Source organism: Bubalus bubalis, chromosome 11 (assembly GCF_019923935.1).
Source record: "Bubalus bubalis isolate 160015118507 breed Murrah chromosome 11, NDDB_SH_1, whole genome shotgun sequence".
Classification (NCBI taxonomy): Eukaryota; Metazoa; Chordata; class Mammalia; order Artiodactyla; family Bovidae; genus Bubalus; species Bubalus bubalis.
Genome location: NC_059167.1, coordinates 10,233,091 through 10,252,032, shown reverse-complemented (window position 1 = coordinate 10,252,032; position 18,942 = coordinate 10,233,091). Strand labels below are relative to the sequence as shown.

The 18,942-nt window shown below is 46.3% G+C and overlaps 2 long non-coding RNA genes across 2 annotated transcripts; one reads left to right on the top strand and one right to left on the bottom strand.

Annotated features, from left to right (window-relative positions):
* Positions 1-1,529: 1,529 nt before the first annotated feature.
* LOC123328281 lies at positions 1,530-5,504 on the bottom strand. Its single transcript, XR_006543125.1, has 2 exons — positions 4,580-5,504; positions 1,530-1,901 (listed from the first exon to the last, which is right to left on the bottom strand). It is a non-coding gene; the product is annotated as an uncharacterized LOC123328281 (long non-coding RNA).
* A 1,944-nt stretch (positions 5,505-7,448) lies between these two features.
* LOC123328280 lies at positions 7,449-13,343 on the top strand. The gene is made up of 3 exons (XR_006543124.1): positions 7,449-7,507; positions 10,617-10,677; positions 13,240-13,343. It is a non-coding gene; the product is annotated as an uncharacterized LOC123328280 (long non-coding RNA).
* The last annotated feature ends 5,599 nt before the right edge of the window (positions 13,344-18,942 follow it).

Genomic DNA, 18,942 nt, shown 5'->3' with positions numbered 1-18,942 from the left:
TCTCCTCCCTTTTGCACCTCCCACCCTCCCTTCCCCGCTGCCCGCTGCTACCTCTCTAGTTCACCACAGAGCACCAAGCTGAGCTACCTGTGTTATACGGAAGGTTCCCCCTAGCTATCGTTGCACTGTTTATGACATCAAAGACAGGGAAGCAGCCTAAATGTCCATCGACAAATGAATGGACAAAGAAGATGTGGCACATATTCCCAGTGGAACATTACCCAGCCATTAAAAGGAATGAAACTGGGGCATTTGCAGTGATATAGGTAGACCTAGAGGACTGTCAGAGTGAAGTAAGTCAGAAAGATAAAAATATACTAATGCATATAGGGACTCTCTGTAGCTCAGACAGTAAAGAATCTGCCTGCAGTGCAGGAGACTCTCCGGATTCAATTCCTGGATCTGGAAGATCCTCTTGGAAAGGGAATGGCAGCCCACTCCAGTATTCTTGCCTGGAGAATCCCATGGATTCTTTCCCATGGGGTCCCAAAGAGTTGGACATGACTGAGCGAGTAATACTACTAATGCCTATGTGTGGAATCATCATTTTTAAGCTAACTGAATGCATCTCTTCCCTTGAACGCCAGATATCCTTATGATTTCCCGATTTCTCCCAGTGGTATCATCATGTTCCCAGTCCCCTGAAAAATGTCATTCTTGATTATTTACTTTTCCTTGTTTGTTTTCCATACCCTGAAAGGTTCCTTCTATAAAATCTCTCTCCCTGCCATTGCTTGCCTTCCATTCCCACCACGATTGAGGTCTTCATCCTGTACTTTCATTTTGTAATCATCTCTCGCTTGAGTTCTCTGAGTCCCCTTTCTCTACTGCCCTTGAAGTCTTTGGTCAGAATGATCCTCCTAACATGAGTCCCGTGCTGACGGGTCAGAGGTGACTCCCCTGTGAACACGACCTCTTGGCCTGTCATCTCGGGCCTCCCCACCTCCAATCACCCAGATCTCCTGCATTGCATTGCAGTTTCCTTTTGAGACACATCTTCAGTTCTCCTAATTAAATGAAAAGTGAAAGGAGAGGATGCAACTCACTGTCTTGCACATAGTAGGCGTAATTGCTGCTGTATCCATATGTCTTCCCAGGTGGCGCCAGTGGTAGAGAACCCCTTGCCAGTGCAGGAGACAGAAGAGACACACATTTGACCCCTGGGTCAGGAAGATCCCCTGGAGGAGAGCATGGCAACCCACTCCAGTATTCTTGCCTGGAGAATCCTGTGGACAGAGGAGCCTGGTGGGCTGTACAGCCCAGGGGGTGGCAAAGAGCTGGACACGACTGAAGTGACTCAGTACATACGCACACTGTATCCATTATTCTGTTTAGTTCTTTTCTCTACTAGAGTGTGAAAACAGTCATTTGTGGCATCTCTACATACTAGTCTTGGAACTTGGTGTGTTGCTTCTATGATTGTATTTGATCATCATGACCTGTCCACCCTGGGCACCTGGCAAGGAGGCTCCACGGCTTGCTCTCCCTGGGTTGTCCCCCTCCGCATGGATTGAGGGTCCTCAGGCTGAGCGTGCCTGCTCATCCCGAGCCTGTCCCCACCCTGGATAACTGGGGTCCTGGACCTCCTCTCTCTGATATTCCTAAGTCTACTTCCAGAGCCGGCATGGGCCTCTTTTCCTGGTGTCTTCTCCTGAGATAAGCACTGTGTTCACCATCTGAGGGGGTGAACGCGGTGCGGCTGATTGCAGTGGGGGAGCATATGCGGACAGGACTTGGTCTGGGGTGGCCCCTTGCAGGTGTATGAAGTCCCAAGGTGGTTACGATGGAGCCAGGGGTGGAAGAGAAGCAGGCTGCAGTCTTCCTGTGCTTCATGTCAGGGTGGGCTTATCTGTGAGTGAACCCCATGGCTGAGGGTTATCATCCCCATGCTATAGAGAAACCTGAGGCCAAGAGAGATTAAGCAAAGAGTTTCATAATTCTAATATGTGTACTTTTCTTTTCTTTTTCAATTTACTTATTTGGCTGCGCAAGGTCTTAGCTGTAGCATGCGAGATCTTTGATCTTCATTGCAGCATGCAGGGTCTTTTAATTGCGGCATGTGGGATCTAGTTCTTTGACCAGGGATTGAACCCAGGCCCCCTGCCTTGGGAGCATGGTGTCTTAGCCACTGGACCACCAGGAAAGTCTCTGCATGGTTTCTTATATTTAAATATTTCTAAATTAAGGAGGCCTCTTGTAAGCCACACCCTCTGCGTTGTGTATAGTCGGTTGTTCCTTTATACAGTACATAGTGTGTGTGTTCAGTCATGTCCAACTCTTTGCAACCCCATGGACTGTAGCCCACCAGACTCCTTCTGTCCTTGGAATTTCCCAGGCAAGAATTCTGCAATGGGTTGCCATTTCCTTCTCCAGGGGATCTTCCCAACCCAGGGAATGAAACTGCATCCCTTGCGACTCCAGCCTTGGCAGACAGATTCTTGACTACTGTGCACCTGGGAATAGGTGGTATCACAGAGTCAATAAATTGATAGCTTGACTGGTTCACACAGCTAAGTGGTGGAGCTGGGATTTAAGCTCCTGTCAAGCTGACTTCAGTGCGCATGCCCTCACCCGGCTGCCCCAGGCACATCTTCCTTACCCCTTTCTCTACTCTGCTATGTCCTCTCAGAATTTCGAGACTGTTGAGATGACACCATAGAACACATGCTATGAGAACACCTTAACCTATTTTGGAAATATATTCCATTGGTTTTAATAATGTATTTCCTGATTCTTTAGCTCATTGTGAGTTTCTTGGAAACAGGGGCCGTAATCTTTCTAGACGTTTGTATACCATGTATAGTAATAAGAGCAGAGAATTCTCAAGTCAAAGCTAGATTTGAGTTCCCTTTCTATTCCTTCCCAGCTTGATGATGCATGGAGCTGCCTTAACTTTCTTGAGCCTCAGTTTCCTCATCTGTGAAATGGGTCTAATAGTATCTATCTCAGAGATCTACAGTGAGATTAAAACACTTGGCAAATGGTAATTTTCAGTACACAGGAAATTCCTTCAACTGGGCACCCTTAGCACAGTGAAAGGTGAATAAATGAATAAATTCATAGCTCAGTCTCCACAAGAGCTTATGCACTAGGCTTCTGTGTATCTGTGTCCTATCCAGATATTCCATCAGCACTCATTCAGCAAATGTTTATCAACTGTTTACTGTAGATGAGGCATTGTGCTAAGTTGTGGGGGTACAATACTGACCAAGAGAGTCAAACTCCCTGCTTGCATTACAACTGGAGAAAGAAACTGGAGGGGAAGTGGAAGTGAGACAGAGGATAAGACAGAGCTGAGGTTAGGGACTCAGGGAAAGGCTGGCCGAGGAGGTTGAGCTGAGTTGTAAAGAATGAGAACAAAGCTTGTAGCTTGAAGAGTGTATTAGTCTGGATTTCCACAGAAATAGACTTATTATAAGAAACTGCCTCATTGTTTACGGGGGCTGAGAAGTCCTAAGATCTGTAGTCAGCAAACTGGAGACCCAGGAGAGCTGATGGTGTAAGTTCTAGTCTGAGTCTAGTCTGAGTCTGAATGTGAAGGCAGGGGAAGACCAGTGTCCCAGGTTGAAGACAGTCAGGCAGAGAGACAGAGAGAATTCTCTCTTATTCCACCGTCTTGCTCTGTTGAGGCCTTTGCCAGGTTGGATGAGGCCCATCCACACTGGGGATGGTCTTCCCAGGTGGCACAGTAGGATTTTTTACTATCATTGCATTTAGTGCCCATGCAAGAGACACAGGTGACGAAGGTTTGATCCTTGGGTTGGGGAAGGAACCTTGGAGTAGGAAATGGCAGCTCACTTCAGTATTCTTGCCTGGAGAATTCCAAAGACAGAGGAGCCTGGTGGGCTACAGTCCATGGGATCGCAAGGAGTCGGACATGACTGAACGACTGAGCACGCACGCATCCACACTGGGGAGGGCATTCTGCTTTTCTTAGTCTACTGATTCAAATGTTAATCTCAGCCAGAAATACCCTCCCAGATATACCCAGAAATACCAATTAATTAAATGCATGGGAACCCTGTGACTGGTTCAGTTGGCTTTATAAAATTAAGCATTGCAAGGTGGAAGTATTTTATACCCTGAGATTGGGCTTTAGAGTTTTGAATAGGAAAGATCCCAGAAGCCTCACTGTCCTTCCTATGGTGAGAAGTTGGGTAGTTTGTGGATGGCAGCCCTTTATTTAGGAAAGTATATATCCTCTGGCTCCCTTTTCCCCTCCACCCATCCTAGAGGACAGGAGAATGTAGTTTCCTCATCTCATAAATAGATCTTATCTGCTCTCTTCTGTGATGGGTGTTATAGACCCTCAAGATGGCCTGTTTCACTGGGGACAGCCGTTTCTCACTTTTAACTTAAAGGTCTTTAAGGTATGTGTTTGGGGTCTCTAGTCAAGGATTTCTTAACCTTGGCACTATTGACGTTTGGGGCTGGATAATTTTTTTGCTTTGGGGGCTCTCCTGTGTAGATGTTTGATGCACCCCTGGACCAATCCCCTGGGTCAAGTGCAGACCCCTTTTGGTTGTGACAGCCACAGATATGAGTCATTGCCAAATAGCTGGTGGGGAGTAAAACCTACCCGGGTTGAGAACCGCTGCTGTGATCCCCATGGAGATTCGCCATACGGAGCCTGTGCCTGGGGAGGCTTTTCATCCCCAGGGAGAGGAACCTTCCCTGACTTGACCACAGGAATTGGGAGCACAGGATCTTCCTGTCTGCTGAGTTTCCAGCAAGAGAATCCGATTGCCAAGGTGGTTGGATTGCATTTCTAATGAGTCGAGCTGCCAACAGCTGTTTGTGGTAATTGAGGACAGCTGTGATGCTGGCTGGGCCGAAACCTCCACAACCTTCCCTCACCCCTCCCGGTATTTGAGCCGGCCCCCAGCCATCCTGTGCATTAACCTCTTGCAGGAAGATGCTGGCAAGGTCAGGGTGTTTGCTGAGAACGGTCTCAAACCAGACATCGTCTTAGGTTTCGATGCTATTGCTTTCATTGGAGAGCAGAGCAGTGTTCATTTTTGTAAACTGCCGCTGAAGCACAGGAAAAAAAAAATGTGAATATGGTATAAAAAAGAATATCACAACCGATAATGATGATAATGATAATAATAGCAACAGTAACAACTCACATTTATATTGATGCATCCCATGTGTGCTATTTCCTGTTATCAGAGCCTTCCGTTACTATTTCATTTCTTCTTTAGAAGAACGCTCCGATGTAGGTAGGTAGGTCTCGTCTGTTACAACTGAGACACAGCAAGAGATATGATTACACTTGAGTGATTGATTCTAGAGTTTGCAATATGGACTAGGGAGAAGGAGAATGTAGTTTCCTTATCTCATAAATATATCCCATCTGGTCACTTCTGTGATGGATGTTATAGACCCTCAAGATGGCCTGTTTCACTGGGGACAGCCATTTGTCACTTTTAACTTAGAGGTCTTTAATGTATGTGAGCTCAGTTGGTAAAGAATCCACCTGCAATGCAGGAGACCCTGGTTTCATTCTTGGGTCAGGAAGATCCCCTGGAGAAGGGCTAGGCTACCCACTCCAGTATTCTTGGGCTTCCCTGGTGGCTCAGCTGGTAAAGAATTCGCCTGCAATGCGGGAGACCTGGGTTTGATCCCTGGGTTGGGAAGATCCCCTGGAGAAGGGAAAGGCTACCCACTCCAGTATTCTGGCCTGGAGAATTCCATGGACTGTATGTATAGTCCATGGGGTCTCAAAGAGTCGGACACAACTGAGCCACTTTCATTTTCACTTTGACTTGGAGTCTCTAGTCAAGGATTTCTTAACCTTGACGCTATTGACAAGTTCTATTTTAATTCTATTAAATTATATCTGGATATATTTATTCATAACTAACCTCACACAAAAGTCTGGAAGCAGGCATACCAAAATGTTAAGTCAGTCTCTCTCAGGGTAGCTGCCTTGGGGGTTATTCATTTTTTGTGTGTAAGTATTGTTTTTATTGGAAACTATATAGAAGTTCTTAAAATTATGTATTGAAGAGGTGATGGGAAGAGAAGCAGTGAGCTGAGAGGATATTTTAGAGGCAGAGTCATCTCCGATGGAGTGTGTTCTGGGGAAGAAAGGTGGCCCTCCGACCGCCCTGGGGCTGATGCCTCCAGGGTTGTGCCAAATAACTGCTCTCTAGTTGAATTTACATTGCATCACCTTATGTCCCCTTGCATTGCAGACTTTTTGGTGCGACTCTAGAATTCCTCTGAAACAACTCACTTTCCCCCTCCCTAAAGTCTTACAGTCTGTTGCAGGGCAGTTTTCTCCAGGGCAGCCTGAGGCAATCTGTGTTCAGCTCTGCATTCCTCCCCGTGGCCTTCCTCCCCAAGGAAGGCTACACTCAAGGCTGGCTTGCACATTTAGTCCTGACCTGCCCTTGGGCTTGGCTCTCTAGGGAAGAGTGGTGATTTCTCAGCCAAGGCTGCAGCTGCTGCAATCGTCCCCAGCCTTCTCTCTTCCTGGCAGGGTGGAGACCCCTCTCTCAGGCACCGCATCAGCACTGCTTGCCTGGGTCTGGGCCCCCTCCCAGATCACACCCTGCAGATCATTCTCCACGAGAGGAGCTGCCTTGGGGGCGGTGAGAGTAATATTCTAGTTTCTTGGAAATCCTCACTGTATTTTTCTTTTTCTCTGGAAACCTCATCTCTTTCTAGGGCTGATTAGGGGCAATTACAGAGTTGGCTTTACAAAGAGTGGAAATTGCAGGGCAGGCAAATTCTGCCCAGTCTCACCCTCCTGGGGGTGGTGGAGGCTTCTGGGAAGGACCGTTTGGGCTTGGACTCCGGAGTGATATAGAGATGAATGGGTCCATCTCCCCTCCCCCATGACCATCCCACCTCCTTCAAAGGGACAGGAAGGAAGGAAGGTGTGAGCATGTTTCTCACGAAAAGCAGAGGTAACCAGAGAAGCAGGAAGCTGCTGGAAGGCAAAAATACTTTTCAGATTATCCTCATTTACGGGAACCCCAACAAAGCCCTTAGTGATTCTAGGTATCCGCCTTGATATTGTGCCTTTAAACTCAGACAACTTGCTACATCCCTCACTGGTGCTAACTAATTAAAACCATCAGGTCCCAGGTCCTATTCTTGGTAATTTCTTTGTTTTTCTTGGGTTACTTCTTGCCTTTGCTCTACACACACAGCCACACAGACACACACACTCATACACTCTTACTTACTCACTCACTCACACTAGGTGCCATCTTCCCTTTCTGGTTCTTGTGCAGCCTTGGGTTCCAGCAGCTTTTGTATCTCTGCTCTGCAGATTATACTAATGATAATGTAATTACTCTGTTGAAGCATATGCGTGCTAAGTTGCTTCAGGCCTGTCCAACTCTTTCCGACTCTATGGACTGTAGCTCATCAGGTTCCTCTGTCCATAGGATTCTCAGGCAAGAATACTGGAGTGGATTGCCATGCCCTCCTCTGGGGATCTTCTGGACCCAGGGATCAGCCCCAAGTCTCTTACTGTCTCCTGGATTGGCAGGTGGGTTCTTTACTGCCAGTGCCACTGGGGAAGCCCTCAGGAGCATAGCCTGAGGCTTCATTTTTCCTATGAACCTTCACCTATGCTATGACAAGAATCGCTCTTCTCTAATCCTGCTGACAGGTTCTGTAATTTCCTGGCCATTTTTAGATCTTTTTAAAGCAGTTTTTTAAAAGATTTTTTTTAATGTGGACCATTTTTTAAAGTCTTTATTTATTACAATATGGCTTCTGTTTTATGTTTTGGGGTTTTGGCTGGGAGGCATGGGGGGGGGGGGCGGGTCTTAACTCCTCAACCAGAGATGGAACCAAGACCCTGTGCATTGGAAGGCAAAGTCTTAACCACTGGACTGCCAGGGGAGTCCTGCCATTTTTAGATGTGAAAGGTTGAGATCAGTTTAAACTTCAGTCGTTAGTATGATTTGAAGCTGATCCACAACACCCTGCCCTCTCTCACCCTGACAGACGTTTGACCCATTGTCCAAGGTCTAGGGTTCTTCTACCTCCAGCATATTGGTGTGGGTGGGAATGGTCTTCATGGAGACGCCCTCTTTTAACTTGCTCTTTTTTGGGATTAACTTATTTGGGTTGGAGGGTCATGGGAGTCTGGGGGGAGAAGATACAGGCAGGTTTATCTCACCAGCTGCATGCATGGTGGGGAGCTGACCCGGGTATCTCCAGGCACGGTGGGCTTCTGTCTCTTTCCGGTGCCGAGTTTAGTGGTCAGTCCTCTCCAACACTGAGGTTCCCCCAGAGAGGGCAGCTGTGTTTCCCAAGGCCCCCAAGCTGGGCCCAGGCCCCTTTCTAGGGAGGCAGCTCCTCTGTGGGTGGCCACCAGAATGGCCCCCATGGGGCTCCACAATCAGTGCTCTTACTTGAAGAGCTGTCCAGATGTTTGCTGCAGGAGCCCAGGGTGAGGTGGGCCCACCCTTCCCTCTGTATGCACCCTGCGCCTCAGTCCCTTCTCACCCTGATGAAGTGGGCTCTGCTGGCAAACTTCACACCTTCAAACAGGCACAAGGCTCCACGGTCAAGAGTATCATCTCTCATCAAGAGTCATAGGTGCAGTTCTCCTGATAACTCTATGATAGCTGCAGCAAATGGGTTCTGCAATAGAATCTCTCTGATAGACTCTTTTAAAAAAGAGTTTTTATTTTTTGGCCACACTGCCTGGCATGTGGGATCTTGTTTCCCCAGCCAGGAATCAAACCCATGCCCCCTGCAGTGTAAGTGTGGAATCTTAACTACTTGACCACCAGGAAAGTCCCTCTGATGGGTTCTGCTGACACTTGCCAACCCTTTTCTTGATTATGGAGAAGGAACCTCCATTCACAGACCCTACGTGCCCTGGCAGGACCCACAGCCCCAGTGCCTCTGTACTCTCCCCTTCTGGCCTCTCCAGGGTTCTCCTTCATGGATCAGGAAGGGGTGGAGATTTGTCATAGTGAGTAGTGGTGGAAGGGCCGTTCAGTCTTTGTAAACTAAGAGACCCCAGGTATTGCCAGCTTTCTTTAGAATGTGGGACTCATGGAACCTCTTCATTTATAGCCTGGGGTCTTTGTTACCAACTTTGGGGACTCACAAAAATTATCAGTCAGCATCCTCTTACTGGTTCCAAATTGGGAAAGGAGTACGTCAAGGCTGTATATTGTCAACCTGCTTATTGAACTTATATGCAGAGTACATCATGAGAAATGCTGGGCTGGAAGAAACACAAGCTGGAATCAAGATTGCCAGGAGAAATATCAATCACCTCAGATATGCAGATGACACCACCCCTATGGCAGAAAGTGAAGAAGAACTAAAGAGCCTCTTGATGAAAGTCAAAGAGAAGAGTGAAAAAGTTGGCTTAAAGCTCAACACTCAGTAAACTAAGATCATGGCATCTGGTCCCATCACTTCATGGGAAATAGATGGGGAAACAGTGGAAACAGAGACAGACTTTACTTTTTTGGGCTCCAAAATTACTGCAGATGGTGACTGCAGCCATGAAATTAAAAGACGCTTACTCCTTGGAAGAAAAGTTACAACCAACCTAGACAGCATATTAAAAAGCAGAGACATTACTTTGCTGGCAAGGTCAGTCTAGTCAAAGCTATGATTTTTCCAGTAGTCATGTATGGATGTGAGAGTTGGACTATAAAGAAAGCTGAGTGTTGAAGAATTGATGCTTTTGAACTGTGGTGCTGGAGAAGACTGTTGAGAGTCCCTTGGACTGCAAGGAGATCCAACAAGTCCATCCTAAAGGAGATTAGTCCTGAATATTCATTGGAAGGACTGATGCTGAAGCTGAAACTGCAATACTGTGGCTACCTGATGTGAAGAACTGACTCATTGGAAAAGACCCTGATGCTGTGAAAGATTGAACGGAGGAGGAGAAGGGTACGGTAGAGGATGAGATGGTTGGATGGCATCACTGACTCAATGGACATGAGTTTGAGTAAACTCCGGGAATTGGTGATAGATAGGGAGGCCTGGTATGCTGCAGTCCATGGGGTCGCAGAGAGTCAGACACAACTGAGTGATTGAACTGGACTGATCCTGTTACTTTAGCTAAACTTTTCAGTACTTACATGCCAGACACTGGATTGGACCCTGCATTGATGAGTTCATTTAAGCTCAAAGTGAGCCCGTTAGGGAGAGACTATTACCATCCGTCTTGTATAGTTTAGGAAACTGAATTGCACAGAAATTGTGTTAACTGTCCAGGCAATGCAGCTGGCCAAGATTGGAACCTGGCAGTCTGATTTCAGAGCTCATGAGCTTAATTCTTACCCTGTGTTCCTTTCTAGCTTGAGAATGCAGCTTAAATGCCACTTGGCTCATGGATCCTGTCTTCATGCTCCTTTGGTTCTGCAGTTGGGGGCCTGAGAAATTAAACTAACAAAAAACAGATTAACAGGAGAAAAAAGGGATTTATTCCTGTGTATATGGGAGTTAAAAAAAGAAGTAGCTCACCATTTAAATGATTGAAGTGAGAAGCTTATATTTCTAACTTAGTAGGGGAAATAGAGAAAATGAGACTTCTATAGGCTTCTTTGGGAAGACAAATGAGTTTTAGAAGAACAAATGGAAGATACAAATACTTGTGATAATGTTTGTTTATGCAGGTGCGAGGGGTTTTTTCGTCTCCTTCGTGGCCGCAGAGCTCCTCTGGAGAGGGGATTCGTGGTAAGTTTCCTCTCCATCACCTTCCTGGGAGCAGATCCATTCCCTAAGAGGAGATTTATGGCAGCTTCATTTTTCAGAAGTTGATGCTTTTAGTTAGATGAGGAAGGCTCTGAGACAACTTGAATGCACTAGTTGAATCTCAGATATCTTCATCTTAGAGTGGTCTTTATGCCAACTCTGGGGTTCCAAGTGGGTTCCCATGGTAACATTCTGCCTAGCACAACAGGTCTTCAAAAGGGGTGACTTAAACACCAGGTGAGGCATAAGCCTGGATCCGAAGGCCAAAGACCCAGGCAGAGGATGGCTGGGGAAAAGCCAGGAATAGCGGAATTGGCATTGTTTTCTGCTTCAAAGTGCATCAAGCCCTGGAGAAAGCCTGGCAGGAAGGAACGGAGATTGGGATCGAGGCAGGGAGTGCTGTCTTAACCGTATCCACGTGGATGAGAAGCGCACTTTGGGGTGGTGGCAAGCTTTTGTACAGGGTACCATCAGTGGGGAAAGGCCAATGGAACAGAAAGCTTGGGCATTTGGATTCAAGTTCTAGCTCCTCCGTTTACTAACTAAACAACCCTGAAGATTTGACAGAGCTGTGGCTTCTCTCTGAAACAGTGAAGGTTCCTTTTTATCTCGTGGGGTTATAGTGAGGTGCATAAACAATAGTGTGTGGGGTTTTTACATTCATGCACTGACATATATATAAATGAAATATTATTATCCAGAATGACCTATTCTCTTAGTGGGCTGGATAATTGAATAACTAATTAAATTTTGTCCTCCAAGTCTCCTGCAAGGGATATGTTGGACTCTGCTGTTGATGACACAATGGATAATGTTGAGTTATGGCCTTCAAAGCCTATGATACTGCATATGAGTTGAAACATATTCATCAATAATTGTAATAAAGATACAATTTGATAGGGCCTGGAAGAAATTATAGAAAAAAATGCCACAGAAATTCAGAAGATTGGAATCCTTTTTGACAGCAGTTGATCATGGAAGATTTTAGAAGGAGATGCATTTTGAAATTGGGAAATTGTTACAATTTGGGACAAATTTTTGGATTTTTGGGAAATTGTTACAATTGAATTGGTAAGGAATTTTTAGCAACAGATACAGCATGACTAAAATATATTTATTAGAAAGTTATGTTGACTTGTGGGCTTCTCTCGTGACTCAGCAGCAGAGAATATGCCTGCAATGCAGAAGACCTAGGTTCAGAACCTAGCTCAGGAAGATCACTTGGAGAAGGGAATAGCTACCCACCCAGTATTCATGCCTGGAAGTTCTTGGTTCACATATTGCTGAAGCCTAGCTTGAAGAACTTTGAGCATTACCTTGCTAGCATGTGAAATGTTGACTTTAATGGGTTGTTCAACAGAGGGCTTGCAGAAGAATAATAAACTTGAATTGATGGATTGAAACTAGACCCTGGAGGCCACAAAATGTCAAGTCATGGAATTGACTGTGGGGAACTCTACAAGGAATTTGAACAGTCAGATGTCATGGTCAGAACTGTCCCTTCGACTGCGTGCTCCACAGACCAGTGTCAGATGTGGATCTGAAGTGATGAGACCACGTGGCCATGGTTTTGATTTGGTTGCAGCTGTGAGTCTAGATAACAAGTGATAGTAGAAATGAGAGAGAAGATATTTTAGCTAACATTTCTCTAGTGCCAGGAGACATTTGATTTATTCTCTTCACTTACTCATTAGCTCTTTCAACACATACTACTCACTCAGTGGTTACTACATGTCAAGCAAACTTCTGGGAGAGAGGAAAATTACATAATGCCCTTGGCCTAAAGATTATTGTCTGGTAGCCAGTGATGAGTAAGCTGTTTGCAGATAAGACATGGGGTTTGGCAGGAAAGCCAGCTCAGATTGGAGGAGTAGACACACGGGAGTGTGTTTAGAATCTCCAGGCTGTTCTTCCAAGAGAGGGTCAGATAAATGGTCAGGAGTGAGATCACAAGCTTGTTTGAAAGATTCAATTTAGTCTCTATTCTGTAGGGATTGACCAGTCACCAAACTCCTTTCAGAGGAGCAGTAATAAAACACACTTTGCACTTTAGAAAGGTTGCTCTGGTGACAAGGTGGAAGAAACACTGGAGAGTCAGGGACTGAGGATGAGGTGAGTGGAAAGGGGTCCTTTAAGAGACCGTGGCAGTGATCCAGGCGAAGGGAGAGGTGACCCCGAGGTAAGTGGGGGTAGAGAGGAGGGCAGATGGGGAAGATGTTGAGAAATGGAGTCAAGAGCTTTTAGGCATTAACAGGCTATAGAGGATGAAAAACGAGTTGAGGTGGACCTTCAGATTTATAGTTTGGGGTCTGGTTGTCTGCCAAGGAATAAAACCCAAGTTATATGGTCTAGTTTACCCCTAGTCTGTGTGGACTGATTTTACCTTGCAAATACTTGAAATGTAGGTACCAGTCCTAACCTATCTGCCTTGCAGAAACAAATAGCTGTAGTCAATCTGATGGGCGAGGAACATGTGTGATCAGCTATGGGCAATGCAGTATTCCTGGCGAGCTCAATATTTCAACACAATGTGACTGCTCACAGGTCATCTGTCCATCCTCCCAGAATGCCACCAGAGGAGGGACCAGCTGCCCGGTGTCCACGTAGTTCTCCAACTGAATCACACCAAAACATTTTTAAAGCATCCTTTTAGCATCTGCTGAGCTTGGGGGCTGTCATTTAAAATGGTTGCTAAGCTGGGAAGAAGTTGTCACTTCTTTACCTGGAGGCAGCCAGCAATGAGGAGTCCATCAAATTGGTTAAGAGCTGGACTGCGAAAGAATTGTGGACAGTCTGGGGTTGGCTGGGGCTATATAACCTTGGCAGTAGAAGCAGCAGGGAAATACAGCAAAGTTTAAAAGGTGCAGACATAACACACCAAAGAAGCTTCAGATCTACTGGCCTGTGTTATGGGAGTTGCCACAATTTCATACCACAAGCCTCTTATTTCTCACAGGAGGCTTTTCTGTATCCCAAGTACTTCTCTCTAGGCCCAGCAAAGGATGGAAGATCATCCAGGGTCATAGGTAAAATTTCTCAGTGAACATCATTTCAGGGTCTTAGTAGCCATGCGTGGAATCTTGAATCTTCAGTTCAGTTCAGCTGTTCGGTCATGTCCAACTCTTTGTGACCCCATGGACTGCAGCACACCAGGCCTCCCTGCCCATCACCAACTCCTGGAGCTTACTCAAACTCATGTCCATTGAGTCAATGATGCCATCCAACCACCTCATCCTCTGTCATCCCCTTCTCTTCCGGCCCTCAATGTTGAATGGACTATTATAATTGCTCTTTAGGGAAGATGAAGCAATTGTCATCCCTGTGAGAGGGCTTGGAAATAAAATTCCATACCCTCTTTTGGAAATTTTTCCCACAAGTGGGTAAAATGTTGGCATGCTTGAACCTTGACCTTTATGAAAAATGAGTCTCTTCAAAGTGGTCCATAATGTGAATGGTAAGTGAGTGAGTGAAGTCACTCAGTCGTGTCTGACTCTTTGCAACCCCATGGACTGTAGCCCACTGGGCTCCTCTGTCCATGGGATTTTCCAGGCAAGAGTACTGGAGTAGGTTGCCATTTCCTTCTCCAATAAGAAAGGCGTAAATGTCGGTCTCCACCCTGGGGTTTGAGGGAGAGTCCTGTTGTGTGGTCTACAGGAATCAAGGCAAGGCTGAGTTTGTCTGCTGAAGGTATGGCGCACTTGACGTGGTGAATGTTTGCTTGCTTTATTATTCACTAGGCTAGAAAATGCCTTCCCAGGTGGCTCAGTGGTAAAGAATCCATCTGCCAAGCAGGAGACATGGGTTTGATCTCTGGGTTGGGAAGATCCTCTGGAGAAGGGAATGGCAGCCCACCCCAGTATTCTTGCCTGGAGAATCCTCATGGACAGAGGAGCCTGGCGGGCTAGAGTCCATGGGGTTGTAAAGAGCCAGACATGACTTAGCAACTAAACAGCAGCAGTAGCAAGAGAAAATATCTAGGCAGGGACTTGTCTGTTTTGTTTTTCACTGTGTCCCAGTGCCCAGAACATCGTGGGGTCCACAGAGACTCTCCATTCATATTTGTGGGATGACTGAAAGATGAGCAAATGAACTCAAGAGGCATCTGAAGCCCAAAGAAGTGAAAAGGGCAATCTCTAGGGAGTTACCATGTAACCATGGTAACACGTTACTATGTTCAAAAGATTCAGAAATGGTTCTGGAGTAGGGATGAGAGCCTCGGATCAGGGAAGTGAAGTCAGGTCTAGGAGGTCAAATGCACCCGAGGAGAGACGGAGAATGACAGAAAAGAGCTGTGTTCACATGTCCAGGCAGGAGAAGGGGATGTGAAAGTGCAGGCTGCTGGTGTCTGGTGGGGTCCACGGGCCTCAGAAAGGCAGGACAGTGTGAACCCCAGCATTTTGGTTTTGGTCTTCAACATGGCCTTACAGAAACAGTTTGTCTTATTCACTCTAACATTTCCAGAAAAGCTCAAACATCCCCAGGTACCCATCTTCCACATTTATTTCAGAACAATGAGCTGTGCCTTACTTTGCACAGTTTTGGTAAAGCTCTTAGTGCCTTTGAAACACAACTGAAAGGGGAGCCAATATTTATGAAGCCTCTATCCTGTGCTTCACCTCACTTTAGGAGCCTGGTAGGCTGCGGTCCATGGGGTCGCTAAGAGTCAGCCACGACTGAACGACTTCACTCGCACTTTTCACTTTCATGCACTGGAGGAGGAAATGGCAACCCACTCCAGTGTTCTTGCCTGGAGAATCCCAGGGATGGGGGAGCCTGGTGGGCTGCTGTCTATGGGGTCACTAAGAGTCAGCCACGACTGAAGCGACTTAGCAGCAGTAGCAGCAGCAGCAGGGCTCCTCCATGGCTTGGCATTTCCAACATTGAAAGTTACAATCTGGTACTGCCCAAGGTGCTTGACCTATATAATTCACTGAATTCTCACAATAGTCCTGTAGATTAGACACTCAATTCAGGTCAGTAGCTCAGTCATGTCTGACTCTTTGAGACCCCAAGGACTACAGCATGCCAGGCTTCCCTGTCCATCACCAACTCCTGGAGCTTACTCAAACTCATGTCCATTGAGTCGGTGATGCCATCCAACCATCTCATCCTCTGTCGTCCCCTTCTCCTCCCGCCTTCAATCTTTCCCAGCAGCAGGGTCTTTTCAAATGAGTCAACTCTTTGCATCAGGTAGCCAAAGTATTGGAGTTTCAGCTTCAACATCAGTCCTTCCAATGAGATTAGAAATTACTAGCTGTATTTTAGGGGCTTCCCAGGTGTCACTAATAGTAAAGAATCCAACTGCCAGTGCAGGAGATACAAGAGATCTGGCTTCAATCCCTGTGTTGGGAAGATCCCCTGGAAAAGAGAATGGCAACCCACTCCAGTGTTCTTGCCTGGAGAATTCAATGAACCAAAGAGCCTGGTAGGCTACTGTCCATTGGGTGGCAAAGAGTCGGACATGACTGAGCACCAGCTATATTTTACCAATGAACCTCTGAGGATTAAGAAGTAACTTGCTTAAGATCATATAGGGAACAGGTGATGAAGGTGAAATTTGAACTCCAATTTACTTTATTTCCATGTCCATATTAATAAGAGCACTACAGTCCTGAGGCTGGGAAAGATTGAGGGCAGGAGAAAGGGTCTACAGAGGATGAGATGGCTGGATAGCATCACCGACTCAATGGACATGAGTTTGAGCAAACTCCGGGAGATAGTGAAGGGCAGGGAAGCCTGGCGTGGTGCTGCTGTCCATGGGGTCGCAGAGAGTTGGACACGACTGAGTGACTGAACAACAACAACAACAACAACAACAACAGTCCATCGGAGGGACCAGTGGCGGGAACAGAGTCCAGCTGCCCGGAACTCATTGTAACCACGAATATCCAGCAATGCCTCAAAGCTGCATTGCCCTTACAGGGAACCAAATCCTGCCTCTCAGGTGAGGCCTCAGTGCTTTTGCACATTCTTGTTTAATGATCTTATTTATTTTATGTTTTACTTTCATGCTCACAGCTTGTTTGCACTTCTCCCCCACCCAAAGAGAAAGTGGTTTAAAGGATTTTAAAAACTGAATTATATCCAAGGCGTGGCTTTTTTTGGCAGACTTGCTTCTGTAGCACAAAAGCAGCTTAATGTCAGCTTGACAACTTGATAAGTCTAGTGCCAATTTTTACGATGGAAAAAGCCACACTGGATTCGAGATTCAATGTGCTACTCTGAGAAGCAAGACAGAATGACCTCATGGCTCTACCCTCAAGCTGTGTTGGGGGACAAAGGATCCCTTAATGGTCAAGTTAGCATTTAGTGAGATAGACAGGCCGACAGGTCGCCACTCATGCAGGGCTGCCCAGCACTGCAGACCCCCTCGTGCCCTGGGTCACATTGCCTTAGCCACCTTCACTTTCAGCTGCGTCTGCAGGGGATTGCTCCCTGTGAGCTCTGCTTCTGTCTTGCTAAGAGTGTTCTGCTTGAAATACCAGCCATGTGTTTCCACTTTTTGTCCTAGAGACAAGGAGCCCGCTCAGTGTGCTCAAGCACAGCTGGGAAGTGTGTGTGTGTGTGTATTTAACACTCTTGGGGTCACCCTCCAACCAGTGGATGCTGAGAGCCAATGGATAAATGCTCCAGCCTCAGGTCCTTCAGGCCGGTAATTTTAGGAGACTTTCTGTATGGTTCTCAGAGGATCCCAGTGTACTGAAGCGTGGTGACCTCAGCAATGTGCCCCTACATTGACTTCTCTATCTTCTTCTCACTTCCCCCATGCTCTCATTTCTGTTTCCTGGGATTACCTTCTCAATAAGTTGTTACACCAAGTTCTTGCCTGAGGCTTTGCTTGGGAAACCCAAAGTGAGATTAATAACGTAGATCTGAAGCGGAATTTTTAGCACTGTCAGAGGGAAGCACTTTCTCAGCAACTCACTCTAACCAAACTCACATGACACTAATGTATAGACTGCAGCGAAAGATGCTAATTTATGAGGATGACTATACTACCAAGTGGACCAGAATACTCAGATGTACTGGATACAGCACGCTCTTTGCTTCTGGACAGGGTGAGTGGTAAACTGATATTCCTGTTCTTTGACTCCTCTTTCTGTAACCTCCATGCAGATAACTTCTACTCTGTCAAGGCGTTTCTCCCTTGTGTGTCTTTTGGCTGCAACTTTCTTCTCTTACATATAGCAAAGGTTCCATTTGATTTTCAAAATCTGTTTAGTAATCTCTTAGAGTGCATCTTGAGTTTACACTTCTCAGGGACTCACTTGACTGAATTTTCTTGTACTAATATAAATCTCCTGGTGCTCTCCCTCCTTCAGGATGTCCCTGGTGGCTTAGATAGTAAAGAATCTGCCTGCAGAGCAGGAGACCCAGGTTCAATCCCTGGGTCAGGAAGATCCCCTGGAGAAGGGCATGGTTACCCACTCCAGTATTCTTGCCTGGAGAATCCCAATGGACAGAGGAGCCTAGCGGGCTACAGTCTGGGGTCACAAAGAGTCGGACATGACTAAGTGGCTAACACTTTCACTTTCACTACCTCCCTCAACCACCTTCTGGTGGTGGAGTGAGAATATGGAAAAAGATGGAAAAAGGAGAAAAGTATAGGGGAAAACATGAGTGTCTTTCCATTTAAAGCTCAGTACACAAGATGATGTCCGCAATGATGCCCTGTAGCATCTTAAACCATTTCATCATTCTCTGAAAATGGTTAGATAGGGTATTATCTCCAAACAGTTAAATGTATTTTCAACTCAAAGATTTGTAGCTCATTTGTAACTGAGGCACATGCCCTGGCAGTTTGGGACAAGCATGTGTAACGTGTATTTCTTGAAAATCCATCTTGCAGAAGAAAGTCATTGCTGGCACGCGCTGTGTTAAGTTCCTAGCCCCTGCTTCCCTCTGTTCTTACTGCCAGAACCCATTTTGATCTCTTCCTTCCCCTGGACCATATCAGGAGCTTCCAGGCAGTCTCTCTGATTACAGGGATTCCTCTAATCCAGTAGTCCCCAATCTTTTTGGCCCCAGGGACCGGTTTTGTGAAAGACACTTTTTGGTTTTTTTTAACCCGTGAATGGGGAGAAGGGGGATGGTTTGGGGATGATTCAAGCACATTACATTTATCATGCCCTTTATTTCTATTATTATTACATCAGCTCCACCTCAGATCATCAGGCATTAGATCCTGGAGGCTGGGGACCCCTGCTCTAATCCATCCTTAACAACGCCAGGCAGATCTTCCTATTT